Below are 24,703 nucleotides of genomic sequence, written 5' to 3' on the forward strand. Positions count from 1 at the left end.
TTTTGTAGTCATATTTTTCAATCATAGCTTATCAGCATCTAGATATATATGACATATGGATATCTCTACAAATTTTCAGCTAATTTAGTGATCGAAAAGTTGGTCTAATGCTCAATCCCTCATATAAACCACAATAAGGGATCCCTTAGTGGAATGGTCATGTGTGTGTATACAATTCCTATCTAGAGAGAAGCTTCACTATGAAATTAAAATGCGAAGTTCCTTATTTGACTCACTTTTCGGTCATATTTCTACATCTTCACCATTCGGTTTGTAGAACCTAATGTATAGATCACTTATGCAAAGTTTCATCGAATTTGGTGATCGTTAAGGTACGCAACTAGATTAAACCAATGAACGAACCATAAATCTATCTGACCAGAACTGTTTGTGTAAATAACGATCAATCAAAATATATATTATGTATACAGGGCCGTTCAATCCCTCATTGTGACTCATATGAGGGACGGAGATTTAACAAAGTTTTCAAACACAAAATCACATCTCCACCGTTCAATTTGAATGTCTATATGAGTGGATCATTCTTGCAAAATTTCAAAAATTTTGGTGATCGTTAATGCATTCAAAAGTGTGATTTATAATGGTTCAAGTTTGACAGATTTGGTTCGTTCATTGATTTATCTTGTTCAACACCTTAATGATCACCAAATTGGCTGAAAATTTGTATAAATGATCTACATATTAGGACGAACAAACTGAAAAGTAGAGATGTGATTTTGTGATTGAAAAGATTATCAAATGCCCCATCCCTCATATAAGTCATAACAAGGGATCCGGAAGAGCCCCTGCATATGTGTACATATTTGTTGTGACTATCATTTTTTGAGGAAAATATTAAGAATTTCATTTAAAGGGAAAACAATATTACAAGCATAGGAGATATCGATGGTAGAAATAATTTTCCACTCGTCTCCCTATCCGAAACACCAACGATTATAGTAGACAAAAACCGATAGTGGTTCAACCGTAACCTAACCTAATCCAGAAGTATCGATACATCCTTACAGTTAACCTAAAAAAAACAACATTTTTAAACACTACATGCCAAAATTACTAGCATATATGCATAGGTAACCTGCCAATTACATTGACAACAAGAACTAATCGACATTAATATAGTCCATGAAAATGACACCATAACCATAGCTCACCCCAGACATAACCAACGACACCAGCTACCCAAAAAACCTAAATCCTCTCTTAAAGAGGAGGCCGAAACCCTCGCCCGAAGAGGAGGGACAACAAAATAAATAACCAACTAAGAAACCTAAGAAACAAAAACCAAAGACCTAGGCCCAAATCAACCCCAATGGATCTCAAGGGTAGGCCCCCTAAGATTTGGCTCGAAGACAACTTGCTACAGCCTAGATGCGGAGCCACCGCCACGCCGTGACTCAAAAATCAATGTCATCTGCGACCCTCCATGGAGAAGCAAACCACCCATCCTTCTACATCATCACCGGGATGAAATACGATGGTCCAAATCCAGATCGAGATCGAAGAGCAACTGGGTAGGCCATTGCCGCTTCATCCTCCCCGTCTTGCCGCTCTGCCACACCATCTCACCTCACTGTAGGCAGGCCTCGAACCGCCGCTTAAAGGCGACTACAAAACGTCATCGTCGAGACAACACCGCTCCCCAAACCAAATCTGCCAACAAATATCCGGTCCGCCCCCAAGAAAGCCTAGCTCTCTCAATCCATCGCCACAGCCTACCAGGTTTGAACACCACCCGACCACCTTTAACGCTTGTCCGACAGCGAACCTAACCACATCAACGAGGCTAGAAGCCAACGCCGGCGGGTAGAGGCGCCACCGAACAAACAACAAATTCACAGAACCCTAAACTTTTCCCTCTTGTTTTTACGGAGCTCTAACCCTCTCTATTTTTATTTGTTGTGACTATCTAAAGTGCTTATAAACAACAACAAAAAACTTGTTATGCATTTTTTTTTCGTGGAATGATTATTACATGCACTTTTAAAGAGAAATAACAGACAAAAAAATTAGGAACATTATTATCTAAGCAAACTTACAATAAGCTCACTATATCAGCGAACTAACAAACAAGTTTTTCCTTGTCGAGAAAAGAACAACCAAGTTTTTCCTCTCAATAATATCTAGTGTATTGGGTTAATGAGTCAATTAACTCAATGAGACTTAACACACAAAAAAGAGCACCCACCAGTTTCTTTCATTTCTATATTAATTCTTTAATTTTTGTTTCTATTTTTACTCAAACTAGTGATAGAATTTGTAGAATTGATTCAGATTTAGTGTCGAGAGAGATAGATTGAGACTAGAGTTGTAAAAGGAAATGGAATTAGCTCCAAACTTAAAGTTGCGCAGAAAAAATGCTGGTTTAAGATTCCATTTTTGGCTATTCATCCATCCATGATCATTTTAGGTGTTGACAAGCTCCAGTTGTTGACGTTAACATGTACAATCAAAGGCATATATAGATGATGGTCTATATCTCATCAACTCAATTCAATGTTTTATACGCTACGTATTCTTCAGTTATGTACAAATCAACTACTATCAGTTAGTTGGCATTTTAGATGTGTTAAATTTGTTACACTAACCTCATTAGGTATAGACAGCTACATTTCTATATTCTCATTCAATTACCACACTCCATTTCGTAAATGGCTCGACCTATATCAAGATACTCTACAATTTTTTTAGGAAAATGATTTTAGGCCTTATTAAGGCCTAAGATTTTAGGCCTCAAATCTATGTGACATGCCAAATTATTTAGACACATCACATATTAAAAATCTTATGTCATGTAATATTTAAGTATAAAGATCATCTTACCATTTGGTCTATTTTAAACAATGACTAATAAATTTCAGTTTTTCATTGAAAAATAAAACTATTTTAGCTTTCCTTCTTCTAAATATCTAATTAAATATAAAAAATATAACATCAAAATAACATTATATTATATATTTATAATACATGTATATTATAAAAAAATACATGTATATTATATAAATAATCTGTATGTAAATCATTTAGAGAAATTATTTGTATATAAATTATTTTTTGGACGAATTATATATGTATATGTAAATCATATATATGTAATATTTGTTTCCATTACCTAATAAAGTACATTAATTAATATCATTGATTCACCCCTTAAAATGTAAAAGGCAATAGAAATGGTAAAATTGGTAATACAATGTTTTAATTTGGCAAGATATATTATGTGGAATCGAAAATAAATATTTTTATTTACTTACATGGTATGACACATAGAATTAAGGCCACAAATTTTAGGCTTTATTAAGGCCCTCTAGCACCACCCATTTTTTTATTTGTTTTCCACGAGTGTTGATTATTGAGTTATAATTGCTTACAATTGTTGGTTTGTTCCTTCTTTCTTTTTTTTTGAGGAAATGGTATAGCTTTGCCTACATCAGAGACACCGCTACAGACCCATTATTATTAATATGAATTTGTGACATCGAGAGGGACATAAAATCTTTACCTCGAGTGATACTAAGAGCATTACACTTATCTTCATAAAGAACATTTTGTAAGAAAACTGGAGTCTCACCTAAGTGCAACTCTACTATTCTATCTAAACTAGCAAAGTGCGCCAATCTATGTGCTGCACCATTTGTTTCATGATAAATATGTCGGATAATAATATTCTCAAAAGAATTCATTAAGACTTTACAATCCTCTATAATCCGATTAACCTCTACCATGTCATCTGATTGTTGATTGAGAGCAGCTACTAAGATGGCACAGTCACATTCAACCTTCTAGATTATAGTTGCTTCTAGCGTCATTATTGACCTAGACAAAAGACCATTATGAAGCTAATATCGCATAATTACCTTGTGATAACTACGAAAATCAAATAATTTAGATACTCATTATTCAACTGGTTTCAGATGGCGGCGACGTGCTTTAGATGGCGATCAGCGCTAGCGGCTGGCACTGACGGTGGGGCGACTACTGGCTTACGCTCAGGCAAGAAGCTTCTTGGGCCGCGTTCTTTGGAGGCTGCCTCTTGAAGCCTAGTGGGTTTAAGTTGCACTATGTATCAGTGTATGTAGTGCAACTATAAGCTTAGTCTTCTCCTTATAGTTTAGGTCATTCTCAAACAAAACAAAACAAAAAAAAAATTAATAATTAGATGGAGCATATCCATTCTGAATCTTATTTATCGTAGAAGAAGAAGAAGTATTTAGTAACTAATTTGGCATGCAAAGAAGCTGTATATCTACATAAACCAAAGAAACTCAACTTGTGGCCTGACCAGTGTAGGCAATGTAACGACCAAAAAAAGAAAACAGGGTAGGCAATGGCAAATCCAATTCCAAACGTGAACAGTAGTGATGGAAATCGAAATTGTGAACATATGATATGAATGATTTCATGTCATGTGGTATGTGGTACTACTAAATTAACTGACCACTAGGTGATATTATTATTTTTATTTTATTTTTGGTTACAAGGAGGGGCTATGTCACACCCCAACTCGAGTAAAGGACTAAGCTCGAGTTAAGGCATGAATCACACTCTAATTACAAACAATTTATTATCCGTAATTAATATGAGATAGATATCGTAACATGATGTAAGAAACTACAACCTTCGTACCTTTATTTAGATTACAAGCCTTATAAGAAGGCACACTTATAGTACACGTGCTTAAAGCATTTACAAACAAACAACAAACAAACTAGAATAGCGTTTCTTTTCAAAACGTCCATTCTTTATTCAAGCCTTATTTTACAAAACAAAACATGAAAACCTTAATTTATATATAACACTCTCTATGCTTCACAAATACCACCTGCAAGGGGTTTGATGTGAGGTGAGCAACGCTCAGTAGGGCTAGTTAATATATTAATAAAACATCATCAAACATAAAGCAAACTAACAAACATGGCATATCAAGAATGCATGGATGCAATATGAACTCAACTCTCTTCCATACCTCACTTCACCCTCGAATATAATTTCTCCATTTATTAGTCGTCTTGTTATACTCATGGTCTCCCTATCCGCAACCCGATAAGATCGTTTTATCGATGTCCGCCATCGAAAGGGCATACTTTCCTTACATTTGTGCACGTGTGGGCTAATCATAGATCCCGAGGACAACCTATGAGGAAACTCAACTACACAAATGGTTTCCTAATAACAAAATCTCATATATTCCCAAACACTCACTCCAATTTCACCTCCAACCTCACTCGTTTTCCACCAATGTCATGTAATATAGATTCAAAATAAGAGCACATGCTTTCAAATATAGACATATCATAATCAATTCAAGATTTCAATATCATCCACATTTAATTCGAATATTGCCACACAATTCAATGTCAAAACAATTCAATATCAAACATTCCAATATCAAACAACTCAAGCAATAGCCACACAATAGCATAATAAAATCAAACACCCCATCAAACCCTACCTCGATTTGCACAGCACAAACTCGAGCTCAAACTTCACTCCTTAAACTTGTGGATCACCAAAATCGTCTCCGGAACCTTACCAAAAGGTAAAGTACATATAAAGAATGATGAGCTAGAGTTAGTAACTATGTTATAAGTAACATACAAAAATAAGAAAACTATTACTTTACTAAGAAACAGAAGTTAAATAACACTTAGAAGCTATTTAAAGAGCTACTGAAAAGTAACTAAATCAGCTGCTACAAAAACTAATTTAAAACTGAGTTTCTATTTCAGCTGTGTTAAAAACAGTGTGCAAGATGTTGTATTTGGCTTCACTTTCCACTCACTCAAATCCCACAAAAGTTTCTAAACCAAAGCCTATTTGAAAGATGGGATTACAAGCTTTAAGTACATAGCTTAAGTTTTGAAAACAAAGCCCTGAATAGAAAGTTAGGCTCTCTCAAAGTTGAAGCAAAAATCTGAAAACCCAGAAAATTCAGCTTTTGGCTGAATCTACTACTGTTTTTGGCAAGCAATTTGACAAACCAAATATTAACCAAATCCTCTGAAATTTAACACACACATAGGTAGATATACGAGGTTTACAAAGCTACTTTCGGATTTTAAAACAAAGGCCTAAGCTGAAAGATATCATGCCTCAAAGTAGGCAAGAAAATAAACTTTTCTGCAGAGTTCTGGAAATTTACAGCAGGAATAAAACTTGGTTTTTGGAGTTTTAATTAGACTTTTAAAGTAGCAAACCAAGTTCTAAAGCTTCAAAATGAAAAGGAACAGATTTCCAGAACATAGAACGATTTTCAACATAACCAACGGTTGAAACTAAATGATCCAAAATTTGATTTGGACACTCAAACTCAAGAACCATGTTCTTGAGCTTCAACAGCAACGATTCCAAACAATAACCTCCGCTTCGAATTCGATTTTGCTGTCTAAACAAGTCTGAGAATTCGAAATTACTAACTATAAACAAACAAAAGAACCATACCTAGACTCAAAACAAGGAAACAAGAATTATAGCAATCCATAAACAAAACTATAAAACTGAAATTGAAAAATTGCTAGAAGATGAAATGGGTTTTACCTTAGAAAATCGAATTGAAAAGGTTTCCTCTCTCACTCCACAACTCTCCCAAAATCTGTCCTCTCCAGAGATTCTGTACTAGTTTTGTCGAAGGTTTTAGCTGACTCTTCTAATCCATTCTAATCTCCTACAGCCTAGATTCCTAGACTTCCAGCTAGCCCCTACTCCTATAAGCTTAGGCTGGTACTCTCTGGACACCTCCTGCTTGCTAAGATGGGTGAGCAGAGAATAGCAAAAAAGAAAAAGAAGAGAGAGCTTGCAGTGTAATGCAGCTCAGGTACTTTTTTTTTTTTTTAAACAAAACATTTTAAATACCACACAAAACTTTAATTAAAACAAAATAAGTAAGGATGTTACAAGCTAAGAGCTCCAAAAATAAGTTAACTAAGCAATAACAAGTCTCGGTCGTAAAATATCATCTTTGTCTTCTTGAAGCCTACCCAGAATACAAGGAGACGGATTCTCAAAAAAATGGTGTCCCAAGTTCAAAGAGTGCCCATAATGAGCTAAGTCATATGCTAACGTATTGCATTCCCTATAAATATGAATAATAGAGCAATTGAAGTTCCTCAACCAAAGAGTTTTGCACATTGTAAGGAGGCCATAAAAAGGATGGGTATCATCCCCCTTCCCTTTAACCAGATTCACTACAAGAGCAGAATCAGACTTAACCAAAATATGGGTTATATTCTGCCTTGCTACCATTTTCAAACCAATGCAAAGAGCCCACAATTCAGCCACCAGAATATCTCCTACACCGGGATTGGCAGAAAAACTACAAACCCAATCTCCATCACTATTTCGAATCAATCCCCCAGCTGCTATAGAACCATTATGAGACAATCTTGAACCATCAATATTAAGATTATCTGGTTCTCACTCTAAGATTTTTGATCCTATTTGGGTTATGACGGTTGCGTAATAATTACATGTATTTTTACACACGTAATTAGTACTTAAACAAGTGAATTTAGTTAATCCTCATATCAATTAACATGTAATTAATCTATTTTTATTTTTTTGTACGGAGTTACGGAAACGAGTGAATATAGTACGAAATTGGAGCAAACTGAAGCAAATTGAAGCTTTAAACGAAATGACTAAAAGTTAATTTGGAGATGGAGCTTGGTGATTAAGTAAATTTAGGGCAGCATATCTTAAACTAATAATTATTAGTTTAATTGAGAGATGGAGCAGCTTAAGAACTAAACCAAATTTCTTTGGGTCTCACATGAGGACTGGGATCCTCTCCTCATATTTGTGTGCTCATATCTCCTCATAAGACAATCTTAGCCGTACAAGATCAATAAACGGATCTGTTTTTTGCTTTAGGTTTTGAGATATTTTTCATCTCTTCTCAATATCTCTTCTGACATCTAAAAAAAGAAAAAGAGAGTGACAGACTCTCTTCCTCTCAATCTCTTCTTCTGTGAGAAAACAAGGCTACTGATCATTTAAACAAGGTAGCTAGTCATCATACAAACAAAACCCAGAATTTTTTCATTTTTGTTTTCTTTTATTCTCTAAGTTCAACAACAAAAACACACATATATAGAGCAAATGCATAGACAAAGGCAAAATTTATAATCATTATTTATTGGTATAGTAAGAGCACAGCCATGTTATAGAATCAAAATTTGCAATCAAGATCAATCTCAGGTATTACACATCTCAACCATGCCTAGCGATACATAATCCAGTGAAATCTACTTTTGACTAAAACAGCTACCAAGCCCATGACGGGCACCACCAAGACCCTAAAGACATGTTTACTAACTTGGAATGAAAATTATCATAAATCGGTATCAACAACAATCGGTATGAAAGAAAATATAATTCTACTGTTTATTTACCATAAGGAATCAAAACAAGAATGAAACTAATTACGATTGATGTTGTTTACTTACCATATTGAATCAGAATTAAAACTAGTTTGATTACTAAAATACCCCTAAAATACAATATATCTTTTTAAGGTTGGGTAATTTAGAAATATTATAATTATGTGAGGATATTTTGGGGAGAAAAAAAATTGATTTCATTACCTTGATTATGATACCCATCTCCCCCCTTAGGTATCGAATCAGGGGTTTCATCATAAATTAATTCCTGATAAGCAAGTGGGACCCACATCCATTCTAATACCTTGACATGTTAGTAAACGCCAGAATTCACCAATTCCGGAATCAATTACACCAATCTCAATTCCATTACAGGTTAATAAACATGCCCGAAGTTTCCAATCACAGTAGACTGAGCCTTCCAACGCCATTGGAAGAAATGGAGTGATCTAGATGGTCGCCCCTGCTCCAACTGACCTTTCAACCCGGATCCCGTAGGAGAGAAGTCTCGTGCTTTTTGAATGTGCAACTAACGCGCAATATAGCACGACTATTAAAGTAATAAGAAATATTTAGACCCAAAGTATCGTACCATGGGGATTGAAGGGCTAACCACAATCCTTGTGTATTCGGCAATAAGTCACTAATGCAAATAAAGAAAGAAAAGAAAATAAAGAAAAATGCTACTCTAAGGCACTAAGCCTTAGCAATGCTCGGCCTCGGTTCTCATCAAGGCCTAATCAATACTAATGCCTAGTGATGACTATTTACAATGAGTAGAGATTTTTGAAATTATGATTTTAATATTTGAGTGAAAATACTAAAAACTAAATTAACAATGACAAATAAAAATGAAGAAAAATAAAAGAAAGAGGGATTTGGGTGCCAGGGATTGCTCTACCAATTTCAATGCAACAAACAAATTTCCAGCAAATAAACATATCTTCATGAGTATCAAATCTCGTACTTAATGCTAGTCAAGGCCACTAAGCGGAACTTCCTCAAAGGTATTCACATTTCCGATTAAAGCAAACATGAACTCTCTAGCTCACAAACTAGTACTATATCAAGGCTACTAAAACATGAACCAAAGGCGAAGAGTCCTAGAAGTTAGGGATTTAAGCATGCAATAGTTACAACCTAGAATGTCATGATTACATAGTTCCGTACCTAATGCCGGTCAAGGCCACTAAGTCAATTTCTCATATTTGGTATCCACTCTTCCAATCAAGGCAAGAAGGAACTCTCTAATCACAATTATCATGCTGTGTTAGGGCCACAACAATAAGACTAAAGGTGAAGAGTACAAGAAAATAGAAACTCAAGCAATCATTTCCCGATTAAGCAATTACTTGACACACCACACTAATTACAAGAAGCTAGTGAACAAAAGAACCACCAATTGAATCACACATCACAAATCTTAACACATAACAAAGAGAGTGGTTAATTCTCTAAATTCATGCATGAAGAATCAATAAGATAGTAATTAGAGTGAACCCCACAAGAAAATACGATATATATTACTTCGAAAATGAGTTCATTACATCATAATTGAGCTAGAGGTAGAAACTCTAACGCCCGAAAATAAACTACTCACTACCCATCAGCAAATTAACAACAAAATCCATCAATGATAGAGAAGTGAAGAAGAGTGAGAAGTAACAAGAACAAGCCACAAATTGCTATGAATCAATTGTGATAAGGCTTGATTTATAACTTCCCACTCTACCCAATACTCAAATTTGATGCCCCTTGAAGCTTCTTGAAATTGCTTGTGATATTGATGAGGATTTGGTATGAGAGAGTGAGAGGAAAGAAGTGATGGTGGTGAGAGGAAAATGGGAGAGATGGTCTTGAGTAGGAAAATGGGAGAGTTAGAGGAGAATGGAGGTACGGTGGTCTTGAGGTGAGGATGAGGGGAATGGAGTTGAGGTGAAGGGTAAGGGCAAAGAAACACCAACTTTGTAATTAACTTTGTAACCACCGCTATTGCGATTTTCTTCTTAAAGAAAAAAAAACGTCATTTCAATTCGGAAGTGTTCAATCAAAACTAAATGATGAGCATGTAAAGATATATGTAACTTTATATAATGCTAGGTATTTATGTCTTTTGATATTTTAAAATGGTTAGAAATCAACCATTTTTTAAAAGTAAGTTATAAATCAATTCAAGACCTCAAAAGTGGTTATTTTTCTAAATTTCTCAAGCAAAGCCCTTCCCTTTGGTCTGTGTGCGGCTGTTCCCCTTTTCTCTTAATTGATGTATATGGCTGGTCTCTCCATTCTCGGGTGGTGGAGAAAAGAGTTTGAGAGATGTGTGTGCCATGTGTCCAAACTAGATTGGAGGATGAAAGAAAGAAAATGGTGCTGATGATGAAGCACGTGAGCTAGCTGTTGCCTTCTTCATCCTCCATGGATATCAAATAAGTTAGACAAATGCTTGATTTAGTTCGAGTTCCTTCCTTGACACCGAAGCGTCAGAAAATCTCCCTCAGGTTTCTTTGGTTTAATGTCTTCCTCGTTGTATGTTAGGGTGCCTATGTAATGTTATATATTGGTTTTAGGCCAATTAGGGCTTCCTACTAGTAGTTCAATTTTTTCATAGCTCTTGGGTGAGTTATCTCTATGTAACTTTTATTATGTTAATGGATGGATGTAACCCTCTTTAAAAAAAATTAAAAAAAAAACATTTTCTAAAGATTAGAAAGCTAGAAGACATACAAGAAATTAGGGTTGGGCATCCTCGGGTCGAATCAGTTTTAAGCCCAAACTGGATCTGATCCGAAGTAGTTGGTCGAGCCAAATTTCAAACCGAGCTTGAATTTTAAAATATATTAGCCAAATTTTTAGATCAGGCGATTCTGTTACGGTTTTATGTTGGATCTTCTCGCGTTCTTCCCTAACCAAAAAGATAAAAAGACGGTTAAGATGTATACATGACCGGAAAATGAATCCTTTCATTTTTTTATGATTGAAAGTTAAAGATTTACACAACTGTACAATTTATTGATCATATATCCATAAACAAAACAATATACATCAAATCAGAAGAATTTTTTTTTCGTCTTCATGAATCAGGATGATCCTATAATAAACAAACCCAAATTCATCAGTCAGATGTTCTTTCACCCAAGGCCGCCTCTATTCCAAGTCTGATCCCGAATTCATCACCTGCAATCCTCTAAGTCTCAGTATCACGTAAAAATATATAAACCCCTCAGAAACAAAATTGCAATCAAGGGAAACAAAATGAACTAGAATCTAAGAACATTCAATACCTTCTTGGAAATTTATAGTGATGAACTGATGATATGAGAGAGAGAGAGAGAGAGAGAGAGAGAGAGAGAGAGAGAGAGAGAGAGAGAGTAGAGAGAGAGAGAGAATATAGTCTTGATTATGGTTGAATTTGGTAGGATTTACAGTGTATAAAATAGAGATCCAATAACAAAGAAACAACTCATTAACATTCATTTTTATATAATAAAAAAAAATCCAGCTGTTTAAGGACTGAACCGGTTCAGTTAATTGAGGCGGTTTGAGAGATAAAACCGGAACCAATCTTGTTTTGCTCGGGTCGGTTCGATTTACAGTCTTTTTGGAGCTAAATTCGGGTTGCCCAGCCTTATAAGAGATGCATGAATTTGAGATCTATTTCAAAAGTCAAAGAGATTTGTTTTTTAAGACCCTTGGTTTTCATATCTAAACATTTTAGAGTTCACATCATATTTTTGCACATTTGTTTTTGATACTCTTTGCTTTCTCTATATCTAAGAATTGGATTTCATACCATATTTTATTCAATGTCATTAAAACCCTTTTAATTTTTTCTATATCTAAGGATTGGATTGCATACCATATTTTTTTCATATTTGTTTTAAGTGACGTTCTTTTCTCTATACATGTGGATTGGATTTTATGCCATAATTTTTCATGTTTGTTTTTAATGCCCATATTTTTCTTTATCTAAGGATTGGATTTCAAACCATATAATTTTATATAAATTCTTGTCCTTTCGAAGTTTATTCATGATTACCGGAAAAAATTGGTAATGATTCAAATTTTTATTTTTTATCTTTTGTCTTTCTTTTTTTTAATAATAAATTCTTTATATCACGTCACCTACGTGCATACATTAGAGTGATCAGATTTCATAAATACGTGATATGAAATACTACATGAGTAACATAAAAAATATCGTATGGGCATATTGTACCGCTTCAATTACTCACAAACAAAGTTATGATGCTCATTTCTAAGTTATGAGCGTTACGTATATATATCTTGGCGTGAAAGTTGTTCGTTAATTCTATAAAACTACCTTATTCAAATATTACCATCTATACTTTCTATGAACCACAAATCAAATCAGTCTAAAGTAATATCTCTATATAAGTTAGCATTTTGCCTTCAAGAGACACACCTTCTTTTCAGCACTTCCCTCACTCCCAAACACAAATTTTTCTCTCTATAGTAGTGTTCTTGTTGTTATCCTTTAGTACCAAAACTCATGGATTCTTTCACTATGATTGAAGAGAGAACAGAGATGATGGTGTCATCTCTAACTATTGGAAACACTATTATCAGAAAAGCATCATTTCTCAAACCTCTTGTGCCTTTACAAACAAATGATCCTCTTTCTCATCTCCCTACCTATTCTTTTCCTTCCCTCCCTCCTAATTTTGATCCAAAAGAATGGTCTTTGGATGTTTCATTTCTAGGATGGGTAACTTGGGGTCATGAAGCATGGAATTCATGGGTTGATGGTATGGCATTGAAACACCAAGACCTATGGAAGAGTGTTGGTATTTACGAACCAATCATGAGTTGAAAATACAACATTAAACGAGACACTCAATTGGTTCTTGGGTTAGCAGAAAAATGGTGTTGTGACACAAACACTTTCATTTTTCAATGGGGAGAAACCAGCATCACATTAGAGGATGTAATGGTTTTGGGGGGTTTCTCAGTCCTTGGGGACTCTGTTGTTGCTTATAATTTGACTTCTGAACAAGTTCGTATTGAAGAGTCTCTAGATAATGCAAGGAAATTGTCCAATAAAACACCATCGAAGAAGGCTATCACAAGCCTTTGGATGAACCGTTTCATGGCAAGCGAATCTGAATACGAGCATGAAGCATTCATCTCATATTGGTTGTCAAGGTTTGTATTCTATAGTACTGTGATTGAAAAACGAGCTCTAACCATTGCAACTAAATTGACTACGGGTAGCCAAGTGGATCTTGCATCAGCGGTTCTTTTTGGTATTTATCGAGACTTGACTTTGTTAAAGCTCGAAATTGTACACCCAATAAGAAAAAAAGTTATTGTCAAGTCTCCATTTCAACTCGTTCAACTTTGGGCATGGGAAAGATTCCTGAAACTTAGCCTACAACCTTTAGCTATCAATCCTGGTGTGCCAAGATTGGCTCGTTGGGACCGTGTTAAGGGTCTTCAAGTTGATAACTAGAGGAGGACTCTAGACTCGGTAGACGAAGTCGATTTCAGGTGGTGCCCTTATGCTTGGGTTAATCTGAACAATGAGAAAACGGTTCTGGTTGGACCTGGTTTAGATAATGTATTGTTCAAATTTACAATATGCTTAGCCATACGGGATGGTAGGTTAATTGGGTTTGACTCCGAAGAAATGTACCGACCACATCATGTGGCTAGACAATTTGGTTATGATCAAGACCTTCCGTGTTGCACAACTCTACTAGCTGCAAGTGATGTTCCTAATATGCATTCTGGAAATTGGAGACTGCATGTTCCGGCTAGGAATTCAGAGGTGGGTGTTAGCCTCCGATACTCCAATTGGTGGAGGAAATCAATCTTGGGAAATAATTCCCCATTTCCTCCCGGGTTTCCACCAAAATGATGAGGAATATGAATGAAGCAAGATTGGACGACTTGGCATATGTTGAAGAGGAGAAGAGGATTAGAGACAGTGAGCATCAATGATGAGAAATATGGTAACAGACCTATACTTGTTTAGGTTGTTCAATTATTGTTGTATTGGACTCTGTTTGGGCCTAGTCCCCCACCTCGCACTCTCAATTTTATTATTGATTTTGCTATTAGTCAAATATAATCTTTTCTTTTTCTTTGTGGCTTCAATTTAGAATATGAGCTTTTATTCATACCTCCAAAAAAGGTATTCATATTTTTTTTTTTAAGTTATAGTTGACTTTTTCTTTTTCAACCCTATTCAAATTGCCAATAAAGACACATATCCGATAAGGACATTTTCAATCATATTCAAATTACCAATAAAGACACATATCCAATAAGGACATAAGAAAGTTATTATTGATTATTTAATTTAAATTTCGCAACTAAATTGTGAGAATCCAAATAACAATGAAATTAGGGTGCGTCTATTGCCACCCCACAAATTACTTTACTCACCCTACACGTTGTTAATTTATTGAAAGACTAAAATAACCTGATGTAAAATTATAGTCAATAAGTTGTTACAAATTACAAATTCTTTTTCTTTTTTTAACCTTTTTGTTTTAATTGAACACATATTTCATAAACCCTAACTCATAATTTATCATAGGTGCGGCTATTGCCACCCTACAATTTGCTTATCTCACCCTACATATGTTTGAATTATTAAAAGACTATAATACCCTTGTAACGCCCTAGCCCTTAGTCAACCGGCTTACCGTTATTTGGACCGTAAATAATTATCATTTTTACTCTTACCTTTAGTTCAAAGCTTTTGGTGTCTCCAAAATTTGACTTTCTACTCTGATTGAAATTTGAGAAAACTTCATTCATGAAAATCGAAGAGGAAATTAAACCGAGTTCGTGGACATATGGTACGCCAAAAACAAAGTTCGTATGAGAAAGTTCCAGCCAAAAGACTAAAGTTACTATTTATGAAAATCTAAGTGTAAATTTCTATTTCGGGAAAGTACTTTAAATAGAAGTGGGGGTTGCTCATTTGGGAAACTACTATAAATAGAAAGGGTGAGGTTTCCATTTCGGGAAACCCTAAAAACAAAAACTGAACTAGCCACTTCTCTTCCTTGACCCGAGAACCCGACCAGGTATCGGATGGTTTTCCGATGATATCACCGCCGTCCGGCATCCAAATCATTCCCCCACCGGTCTCATTCTCTCCCCTTTTCCTCGTCTATCGATCCATAGGAGCTTTGAGGATCGATTCAAAGCGTACACATTTCAGAAACACAAGAACAGTTCGGGAGGGACTGTTTCAGTGACCTGGCCTGAACTCTCTCTTCCGAGCAACCCAGAAGGTACCACCACTTGCAGTGGAGCTTAGACCCCACGTAGCAAACGGTCAATGGGTCTCGGGCCAATTCACAACGAGGAGGGAAACTCGAGCTAGGGAAGAAAATCGACAGTTTTGGTATATCTGACATTCGAGGTAAATTTCGGCTTCTCTGTTTAGATTTGGACTTAGTGATAGTTGAGAAAGTTGTTGGCGGAGAAGAGTATTGTGTTAAATTTTGGTGACGATTGGAGGTGGTCAGAGTTTGGTAGTGGCCGGTCGCCGCTGCCGACGGAGCAAACGACCTTTTGGGATACTTTTCAAGCTGTTTAAGTTTGTGTATGATGAGGGGAGTCTAATTGTATAAAGTTTGAGGATTTTGGTGAAGTTTTTAATAGGTTTGGGATTTTGCTAGTTCGGTTTTGTCGGTTGGGAATTATGGAAGATCCGACCATTGGATTTCCTTTGTCATGATTTTAAAGTGCTAGAAATGATGAAGTGAGGTTGTGGTTGAAGTTTGGTGTGAATCCAATTAGCTTAACCCTAACTTGGGTTAGTGGGTTAAGCAGACGAGTTTCGATTCATATGTTAAAGCATTTATTTTTCCCGAATTTGAAGTTGGTTCTCAGCATGGTTTTGTGCCAGGGTTCAAGGAGACCTCGCTTGAGCGACGTTTCGGATTTCGTCGGCCTTATACCTAAATCTGTGAGTGGACGTTTGTTTTAAATTAAATGCATGCAATGGTTTTATATTAAAAGATTGATTTTATTTTTACTGAATATTAATTTGTGGAATTGATTCCTTTCACGAGTTATTTCCACGAAGTTATTTTCGGAAGTAAATGTTTTTATTTTAATTGTAAACTTCGCTATTTGGAAAATGAGATTTTCAGTGGAGTCGTATATATATAAAACTGTATGTATATGTATTGCTAGTTAGGTATACGTGCCTTTCCGCTATAATGGTGTAACGATTAGTCGCCGCTATTATGGTGTGACGTGAGCATAGGACGTGAGCATGAGACGCGAGCTAGTAGCCCTGTAGGAATGTAGAAATTCTTACAAGGAGTAATGGGGCACGAATACACCCGTATTTCCGCCATAGTAGTGTGACGTGAGCGTGAGACGTGAGTGCAGTAGCTTGAAACAAGAGTATTTTTCCGCTATTATGGTGTAACGTGAACATGAGACGCGAGCGTAGTAGCCCAATATGAATAGAGAAATTCATACAGGGAGTAATGGGACGTGTGTATTATATACTTATATACTAGAGTCTAAGAGACTCAATATTGTATAGTATCGGAGCCTAGCGGGGCTAGTCGCGTATTTCATAATTTCCCAATTTCTAGAACAAGAGTCTTGTGCATGCATCACAATTTTTCTAAGGAGATTAAAATGGGAAAGCATAAGCCCTATTTAATTATTTGTTTCTTTTAATTTTATTTTTATCCACTTACTCTTACGTTTTCAAATGCTTCTCCAGTTCTCCCTTTGGCCCTTCGGTTTTAAATGCCCAGTTTGCATGTTAACTTAGTTAAGGTCGGGCGTATATGGAGTTGAGACATAGTTAATAATATAACTTCTGTTTATTTGTATATTTCTGTTTTCATTCTTCATTATTAGAATTGCTCTGCACCTATGAATGTTAGTTGTGGGATTACTTTTGGCTTAGTATTTGATAACTTTAGAAGTGTTGTGAACTTGAGGAGCATAAAGCCTCTAGGAGTATAAGGTTGGAGTTTGATTTTAGAAGTGTTTGCAGATGTCTTTAGGAATGATTATCTATTTTTAAAGGAGGTTATGCCGAATTTTCGGTAGCATCTCCTTTGGAGGTGGTCCTCGCATGGTTCATTTCGGATTTCAGGGTGAAACCTGAGGTGAGTCTTGACAGTTAGTATCAGAGCATTAGTGTAATGCTCCAAACTGCACCTCCTCAGTTTAGGCACGTCACAGTGCCACGAATCTCTAAAACAGAAAACCAAGAGAAACGCTAGGCAGTTTATTCAAGAAAACATTTAAGAAAAACACAACAGAAGCGTGAAAATATTTTGAGGTGTAAATCTTTATTTCTTGAATGTACTATCATTCACCAAAACCTGATATAAGGGATGGTAAAAGAAAATAAAGAACTCAAAGGAATACAATTTCCTACTAAGAGTATCATAAAGCAAACTCACAATATGATTGGACTCTTTCATTCGCATAAAACTTGATATAGAATGACTAATAATTAACGTACTTCTGGGAATAAAATTATGAGTCAGAATAAAATTACGAGTCAGAATAAAACAGGACCAACAAAAATAGAATTTAGTACATGAAACTCCAGTATAAAAATAAAGGGAACATCATGGAAACTAAATTACCAATCATAAATATGCACACCCAACTCCTCACCACTATCCTGTCCCAGTGCACAATACCTGCATCCACAAACTGTTGTAGGGGTGAGCTATCGTCCTCGCTGCTCAAGGAAACTACCCATGACTAGGTTTAAAAACATAAAGTGGAGCTCCAGTATGAAAACATGTTTAACACCAATTTTATAAAGAACGACAAACTTTAGAAAATAATTTCAATATCAAATAAATGTGGCGCCATAAACTATACCTGATGGCCGGTCATATATTTAGACCCACTATCCAACTTACCTCACTATATATGTACACAACAGGTAAGTATAGCGAGAGTGTCCACAAATGCCCTATCGCCCGGAAGCAGTGCCACTCCACAAGGGATGTAAGACACTCTTCCGTCCATAGAGGCCCCTCCGGAGGTTTAAGGGATCGAACCCAAGGAAGTCGCTATGCTCCTCTCACTCTCAAGCCATCAATAACTCATATAAACGGTTACCATATTCATGATAACCAAATCATGCAATCTCATATATGCATTTAACGTTTTATAAAACAATAAAATCACTAATCAAGGGAGTTCCGGGTCCCCTACCTGGAATCCGAGGCTTTCCTCACGAACTCCGAGAATCTCAAGCATTTCGCTCCACGGGTAACTGGAGTCCCTAACGTCCGACATAATCACATCATTAATTAAATGAACTTAATATTGACCAATCACAAATGTTACTCCCACCATGATTTTCATTTCTTATTGGGTATGCCCTAATTACTCTGGGCACCCATAAACTGTTAGACACCAATACCACAATACCAATACTCAATTCACCACCCTAACCAAAATCATATTTACAGTAACCAACTCATAAAACATTCCATCTTTTGGATGCTTACTACTTCACACACGTTTAATCAAACATGTCCATACGGCCATTTCAAGGCCTCACATACAACTTTAGAATCATACCACAAATAGGTCTAGCATATCATATAAGCAAACAAGAACCATATCAAGGCTCTCACGTATATAGCAGCTACATTAATTCCAAAACCACACCACTCAGTTCCACTTCATTTCCAAGCAATAGTTATAAGCAAGTTTCCCTTTAGCATAATTGCCCTTAATGTACTGGCCAACAAGGATTCAATTAACTTATTAATTCCTCAAGTGACAGTAGCTCGACGAAACAACAACCAATTTCATTTACAATATAACAATCAAACACCAAACTACTATGGACACCCATAGTATCATCTAGACCATTTCATAATCAAACTAGAGCCACACTCATAGTTTAACTAATACATTTACCCATGTTGCAGATACCAACGATTTCATTCTTTCCTTCACATTATACCCATAATTAAAGACTTCAAGTCCACAATTTCAAACTTCAACATCATACTACAATTCCTGTGAGTATGATCAGATGTCATAACTCATAAGGGATCAATCTCATCTCAATAATTATTCTAGCCACACTAAACTTCATAACATAGAGCAACAAAGCATTGATTTTCATAAACAAATTACACGAGCCAACACCCTATTTTTCAAATTGAGTCCAACTCACCTTATGATCGGAAATAAGGACCCAGTTGCTGATCTGCTATCTCACAACGAACAGCATAGCTACTGAATCGATTCTTTATTTGGCCCTTCTCTTTCCAACCCCTCACTTGTTCAACTGTGTGTGTACGAACACAACAAGGTCTCAATACTATAGATTGATCAACCAATAGCATCATCATTAGAGTTTCGAATTTACCTTCAAGTTTTCTTATTGAAATGTATTGGTTCAAGATCAGCTGCTATCTCAATCCAAAAAGATGATAGGACGGTTCCTCCATTGCACCACCACTTCACCAAATTCTGGAATTAAACATACCCAACCTCAAATTTAACTTCAATACATTTTAGGAATAGGAAATAGCCTATGAAGACTATCGAAACCGACGGTGGTAGAAAAACACTCAACAGTGCAAGTCCTCAAAACTGAACCAAATTGGAGAGCTACTTACCTAAGCTTGTAGGATTTGAAGTCTTGATCAATGTTCCAGCACCAAGCGAGCCAAGAGCACCGGATTAAGTCGTCGGCGTTGCAGACCAATCAGAGTCGATGTGTCTTCGCCGGAGATCGCTTGAATAGCATAAAACCTCCAAGGTTCATCACAGTTGATTTGTCGTTTCCATCGAGACATGCATGGAAGTAGTTCGTCGCCAATAGGTAGGTGGTCGGCAGAGATAGGGTTGGCGAAGCTCTTGGTCGGCATCGATTTCTCTGGTTTCTGTGAGAGAGAGAGAGAGAGACGGTCTTAACAAGATTGACCAACTCTCCCTATAAAAGCTCCGCTGCCTTTTAATTTTGGTGGCCCAGATCAAATAGTGGTAAATTCTACGACCCAAATTGCACCGCTACTAATTTTTTTTATTTCATATGAATAGTTAGAAACAATCTTAAAAATTCAACGAAAGCTCTTATAAATTCTTCGTATCATGTACTTTATTATCTAACTATTAAATTATGAACTTAACCTAGTAAAAATTTCTGAAATCTCCTCAAGCACATCTTTAATATCATCGAGGTCGGAACTATTTACCGAAGGACCTCAAATTAAGCTGGTCAAATTTTTCGGGTGTTACAATTAGGTTATCTGATTCTTTCCTTTCATTATTACTATCTCATATATTTAGTGATACCTAGTGTCTGTAAAGTTATGGTTCGACCGCGGCGAATCCATTAGCATTATGTGTTTTAGATGTTATGTGTTTATTAGGTATGTGAGGTAGTTGTTCTTGTCTTGTTTATGGACAGTTTTGTGCCATAGATGTTTATGGATAGTTTTGTTCTTAAGTGATCATCCTGCTTGAGTAATGAAAATGTGTATAGAATATTGCGCCTATTTCCAATGATCATTGATTTAATATCAGTAATCGTAGAGTCGAGTTGCAAGTTGGGAACTCAAAAGCTAATAGCATTCCTTTCATTTGTCCAACAATTGATTGGGCTATGATTAAGATGCTAGGTTGGGTATCTTGTGCGGATTTGTAGTGGGTGAAATGTTTGAATCATGCCTTGGAATTTACTATTTTAAGTGGGCAAGTTTGGAGTCGTAGTAGTCTGATGGGAGATCTTGGTATCGAGTAACGTGATTTTTGGGAGAGAAGAGTTGGAAGTTTTAGAAATTGATGGTGTCACTAAATGTTTCGAAATTCAAGTAAGCTTTGAATCGTTGAGTGACAACTGTCGGTTATATATAATACTTTAATCGTGGGGCGGTTATGGATGTCTCTGGGATGGTATGTGTTAAAGTTTGGGTTTCCGGATTTGTTGAGTGTTTTGGAAAGACGGTAAATGTAAATGGTTTTGAAATTTAATTATAGAGCGGAAGCGAGATGGTTGTGGTCGCTCCGACTTTACGACAACACTGAGAGAATTTAATATGTGATGTCGTTGGGTTTCCTAATGTTTTCTGAGATGGTTGCGTGGAGATGTTGGAGTCACTCTTAAATTTTATTTTGTTGACCGGTGACTGAACTTGGGGAATGAAGTGGAGACGAGGGAATGAAGCTAATTGCTTTGACGTCTAGCTAGCGGCATTGTACAAGTTGGTACAAGCTAGTCACGGAATCGACTCATTCCTATCCTTGAGTATTTCAGTTACAGAAAGAGAAGTGAAGCAACATGTTTAGAATTTTCGGATTTCTAGGGAATTATAATTTTTCCAACGACCTTGGTCATTAGAATGGAAAAGTGAGGAACTTAGGTGTGGCATGGCTGTTCAGAAGGGAGTTCTCTGATTTTGAAATGCGTTGTTGTTGAAAGCGAAAAGAGTTGTGGAATAATTCTAAGTATGGCGTAGCCAAAGTCGTAGAGATTGTTTAGAGAAGCTTGGATGAGTGTCCATTGTAATTTTAAGAGGTGTTGTTTTGGGTTAGTTGATACAAGCCTTGAATTGATGACCGAAGTTAATTTGTATTCTACTATACAAGCAACTCTTTTTTTGAACAACATAATTTTTACTTGTTAATTTATCATGTAATTACATGTTAATGAATATGATAGCTAGATTCCCAATTGAATTTCTTTTCAATTATATGAAGATCAGTATTTGGAACCTTGTGATTTGTTGTTGTGTGCTGAAGTACTCTACCTATGAGACGCAATATATCCCCCTAAATATAATAAGATCATCAAGTTGGTTTACCCTGTTTTATATAACCAAATTCTAGTTCTGAGCTGCTGGATTACATCTTGTTACCCTTTGTGGTTTGTTAATATCCCTCTTGTCCTTTTCAATACTCTTAATTGCTTCTATAATTAGCATTTTTTTATTTATTTTAATCATACTCTATCGGTCTAACTTGTAACCTTTACCCTGATAAGAAAAAGTCGATGATAATATATATATATTCTGTATTAGACTTGTTACAAAAACAAAACCAAAAGGGCAATGATTCTCCCTTTTATATAAATGGATTTCCCAAGCTGACATATCTTCACAAACACAAACAAGCTAGATTCCTATAGAGGTAGAAGAAGATGTTAAATCTTCTGCAATTGCTTCTTGCAAGCTTGTTGCAACCTTTCTCCTTAAAGCTACTTCTGGCCATTTTCCTAATCCTGTTATACAAATTGTCTTCCACCACAAACACATCAGTACCACCTTCTCCACCAAAGCTGCCTGTGATTGGAAACCTTCACCAACTAGGCGTGTACCCTCATCGCTCTCTTCAAACCCTAGCTCAACGCTATGGACCTCTCATGCTGCTCTACTTCGGAAGTAAGCCTGTGCTCGTGGTCTCGTCGTCTGAGGCTGCCCGCGAGATCCTCAAAACCCATGACTTGATCTTCTCTGACAGACCCAGGTTCGTCTTCTTCAAGAAGATGTTCTACAACTGCAAAGACGTCGTGACGTCACCTTATGGCGAGTACTGGAGGCAAATGAGAAGTACTTGTGTCTTGAATCTTTTGAGCAACAAGATGGTTCGATCTTTTCGTGCTGTGAGAGAGGAGGAAGTAAATTTACTGATCAGCAAGATAAAACAGTCCTCCTCTGCATCATCATCAGTTGTGAACTTAAGCGAAATGCTTACGACTCTCACTAGTGATGTGATCTGCAGAGTTGCTATGGGGAGGAAATACAGTGATAAAGGAGAAGGTCCTGGGAGAATGTTTATGGAGCTTGCCACCGAGATCAATGAGTTATTCGCGCGAGTTAATATTGGTGACTATATTCCATGGCTTTCTTGGGTGAGCCGTGTCAATGGTTTGGACGCTGAATTAGATAGTTTAGCCAAACGGTTCGATGAGTTTCTGGATATGGTTGTTCAAGAACATATAGATAGTTCCACGACCGGAAATGATCATATGGTCGACAAGAGCCACGAAGATTTTGTGGACGTTTTGCTTTCGGTTCAGAATGAAAACTCCACTGGTTTTGCTCTGGAACGAGTTGGCATAAAGGCTATCATTTTGGTAAGTAATAATTAGTTATTTATTACCACCTTTTCATTCTCATAATATATGAAAGAAATACCGGCCAGCTTTACATATACGTAATCTCATCTCTGTTATGGTTAGATGAAACATTGACCTGAATATTTTTTTTAGGATATGTTTGTTGCAGGCAGTGATACCACGTTTACTGTCTTAGAGTGGGCAATGTCGGAGCTTATAAAAAATCCAAAGATCATGAAGAAGTTGCAGGATGAGGTGAGGGAAATAGTCGGGAACAAATCCAACGTAACAGAAGATGATTTGGTGGATATGCATTACTTAGAGCAGTGATCAAGGAGACTCTTCGTCTACATCCACCGGTGCCGCTGTTACTTCCCAGGATGGCGACACAAGATGTGATCGTAAATGGCTACGATATTAAAGCCAACACGCAAGTTCTGGTGAATGCATGGCAAATAGGAAGAGATCCCAAGTCGTACAATAAACCAGAAGAGTATGAGCCAGAGAGGTTCTTGAATAGTGAGATAGATTTCAAAGGGACTGACTTTGAACTCATTCTATTTGGTGCCGGTACACGAGGCTGCCCAGGAATTCCATTTGGTATGATTGTTACTGAGATAGCTCTGGCAAGTATTGTACACAACTTCACTTGGGCATTGCCTGGTGGTGAAAAATTGGAAGACTTGGACATGACTGAGTTCACTGGTGCAGTCGTGCATAGAAAGTATCCTCTCAAAGCCTTTGCCATTCCCTGCTCTTGCTGAACATAACATTCACATCAGATTGACAGATTGCAATTGCCTAGCTTAGCTTTCATTTCTTCGTCATCTTTATGATTGAATGCATACACGTACCTACTGAAATATTTTTACTTGTCAATTACCAATTGCTTTGCTGTGTTTATTGATACACTACCAGGGTTTCTACATATATACATATACATATATATATATATATATATGATTTTTCTCAGCTGCGGACGTCCGCACCAATGGTTTTGGTGCGGATTTTCATTTTTGCACCACTTTTCGATCGAATTTCCTCATCTTCACCGTCTAGTATCTAGATAATATTGTGTAGATCATCTCTACAAAATTTCAGCCAATTTGCTAATCGTTAAGGCCCTCAAACTCGAAAAACAAATGGACGGATTGAATTCTGTCAAACATGAACCGTTCATGTTTATAACAGAAAGACGCATTTTTGAGGGCCTTAACGATTACCAAATTGGCTGAAATTTTGCAAAGAT

General features: G+C 36.4%; 1 non-coding gene and 1 pseudogene across 1 annotated transcript; one reads left to right on the forward strand and one right to left on the reverse strand.

Moving 5' to 3' along the window:
• Positions 1–18,220: 18,220 nt before the first annotated feature.
• Positions 18,221–20,278, reverse strand: LOC101310723. Its single transcript, XR_185067.1, has 4 exons — positions 20,015–20,278; positions 19,762–19,865; positions 19,567–19,680; positions 18,221–18,657 (listed from the first exon to the last, which is right to left on the reverse strand). It is a non-coding gene; the product is annotated as an uncharacterized LOC101310723 (transcript).
• A 2,258-nt stretch (positions 20,279–22,536) lies between these two features.
• On the forward strand, positions 22,537–24,218 carry LOC101295159 (annotated as a pseudogene).
• The last annotated feature ends 485 nt before the right edge of the window (positions 24,219–24,703 follow it).

The sequence above is a fragment of the Fragaria vesca genome, linkage group LG6, assembly GCF_000184155.1.
Source record: "Fragaria vesca subsp. vesca linkage group LG6, FraVesHawaii_1.0, whole genome shotgun sequence".
Taxonomy (NCBI): Eukaryota; Viridiplantae; Streptophyta; class Magnoliopsida; order Rosales; family Rosaceae; genus Fragaria; species Fragaria vesca.